The following is a 2,500-nucleotide window of genomic DNA, read 5'->3' as shown; positions in this document are numbered from 1 at the left end:
AACCTAACCCATGTTGTACCTTAACCTAACCCATGTTGTACCTTAACCTAACCCATGTTGTACCTTAACCTAACCCATGTTGTGCCTTAACCTAACCCATGTTGTGCCTTAACCTAACCCATGTTGTGCCTTAACCTAACCCATGTTGTGCCTTAACCTAACCCATGTTGTGCCCTAACCTAACCCATGTTGTGCCCTAACCTAACCCATGTTGTGCCCTAACCTAACCCATGTTGTGCCCTAACCTAACCCATGTTGTCCCCTAACCTAACCCATGTTGTCCCCTAACCTAACCCATGTTGTCCCCTAACCTAACCCATGTTGTGCCCTAACGTAACCCATGTTGTGCCTTAACGTAACCCATGTTGTGCCTTAACGTAACCCATGTTGTGCCTTAACGTAACCCACGTTGTCCGCTAACGTAACCCACGTTGTCCGCTAACGTAACCCACGTTGTCGCCTAAACCTGCTCTGTAATTGTTATACGACTCGTTCAATTAGTGTAGTGTTGCCCACCCGCAACCCTCGCAATATAGTTCGCTACTCGCACTGCCCGCTCCCCTGTGTATCGCTTCATGTTAAACACCTTGCAAGTCTTGCTGACTTTCCACATGCTCCTGCTGTACACTGTAATGTGGATGGCAGCAGGACGTACATGCCGCCCCCCCCCCCCCCACCCCTCCCCACGTCCCCACGTCCCCACCTTGCCCCCTGCCTTCGCAAGCTGGTTGGTGACAAGTTTGCATGTTCAATGCCCTTCGCATGCGACGTACGCAGGCTACGTTGTGGTGCGGCCTGTGTCAACTGTCCGCTGATGTCGTACGCGTGAACCACAATCTGTACTGCACATTCGTCCTTATGTACTGAATGATACATCGTGGCACATGTGTGACCGTACAACGACTGCGCCCAAAAACGGCGGACCATACAGTGCAAATATTGTGCACGCAGCTACGTGTCGTCTCCCTATGAGAGCTGGATTGCAGTGTGGTACGCCATAGAGACGTGTGGGAGGAACGGACGCCGTGGATGGCGATCAGCATGAGCTGTGTGTTGATGTATTCGGACCTAGTCGTCTCTCCTCAAACACCGTGATAGCATGGTGCACCGCGTTCCATATCTGCGACATGCTACAGAGGCCGGTTGACAGTCGTTCGAGCAATGGACATCGCATACGTACGGGGGCCACCTTCCACGTATTGTCTAGGCGTGCACATTTTGTTGCGTGTATGTGGGCAGACGTAGTGTGGCGTGACACCTGACACAGGCATGCAATAATCGTTGAAGTTGCTAATGGCGATGGACGCCTACGTTTTCTGGTGAAGTTACGCAAATGAAGAAATGGTAACCCGTTGTGGTGCGGTTGTTCTCGCTAGGGGTGAATCGGTGATGGCGACGATAGGTTGAGGTACTAACCGGTTGTTCCAGCGATACCCACCATGCCGATGAAACTGAACGGCATCTGGGTGTGAAGCGATACGCGGTGGTGGCTGGGTGGGACCGTCCCCGGCCGGTGAGGGGGCGCCTCCCGGCGTGCTGGCCGCGCGGTGCGTGGGCGCACGCGCTACAGCCGGCTGGTGGGGGCGGCCAGTGGCAGGCGCGCCGGCCGACGGACGCGGCAGGCGTCGCAGCTGCGCGCCGGCGCACCCTGCGCGCGGCGCCGTGCGGCCAAAGTAGGTCCTCGCGGGCCCGGTGCGAAGCGCGGTGGACATCTTCAGTGTGCTGGTCCGATTGAGGACTGTGTGCGTTGAGGATGCGCCGCCGCCCGGCGCTCGGCGCCGCGACGCCGTCTGCTGCTCGGTCGCCCCAGCGGTTCTCGCTGGTGGTTTGTATCGCAGCTGTGCGGATGTGTTGGCGCGTGCGCTGTGCTGGGAGAGTTCGCTTCGGCACCCAAGTGGGGCTTTTGTCCTTCTGTGGCGCTGGCGTTGGAGCTGCCGGTCACCGTAGGTGGCGCGTGTTGTCTCCCGCCGGCAATGCCACGACAGCACGCTCCCGGGCCTCTGTCGGCAGCGGCAAGCTCAGTTGGGAGCACGGGTGGTCGCACCGAAAGCGTCTACTCGCCTAACTCCGGGCGATTGCGCCTCTCTCGAACCCGACCAAGTACTTGGGACGGCGCTGCGCGCCGCCGGGACCTGAGAGGGTTTCGAGGTGTATTGTGCAGGGGAGCTCAGCCTCCTCCTGTTTGCAGAATGATTGAGCGGACGCTTGCGTGTTCGCGCGGGCCCCCGGGACACACTCCCGGGCGGCCGGCTGCTCAGCTCTAGTTGGCGCAGCTCCCTGGTTGATCCTGCCAGTAGTCATATGCTTGTCTCAAAGATTAAGCCATGCATGTCTCAGTACAAGCCGCATTAAGGTGAAACCGCGAATGGCCTCATTAAATCAGTTATGGTTCCTTAGATCGTACCCACGTTACTTGGATAACTGTGGTAATTCTAGAGCTAATACATGCAAACAGAGTCCCGACCAGAGATGGAAGGGACGCTTTTATTAGATCAAAACC

At 57.2% G+C, this 2,500-nt stretch overlaps 1 non-coding gene across 1 annotated transcript in view; it reads left to right on the top strand.

The window, feature by feature from the left end:
- Nucleotides 1–2,274: 2,274 nt before the first annotated feature.
- The window catches only part of LOC124731211, a 1,910-nt gene continuing 1,684 nt past the window's right edge, over nucleotides 2,275–2,500 (top strand). The window contains exon 1 of the ribosomal RNA XR_007008200.1: nucleotides 2,275–2,500. This exon is cut by the window's right edge and continues 1,684 nt beyond it. This is a non-coding gene — a ribosomal RNA (small subunit ribosomal RNA).

The sequence above is a fragment of the Schistocerca piceifrons genome, unplaced genomic scaffold (genome assembly GCF_021461385.2).
Source record: "Schistocerca piceifrons isolate TAMUIC-IGC-003096 unplaced genomic scaffold, iqSchPice1.1 HiC_scaffold_1274, whole genome shotgun sequence".
Classification (NCBI taxonomy): domain Eukaryota; kingdom Metazoa; phylum Arthropoda; class Insecta; order Orthoptera; family Acrididae; genus Schistocerca; species Schistocerca piceifrons.
This window is presented reverse-complemented; position numbering and strand designations above follow the sequence as displayed.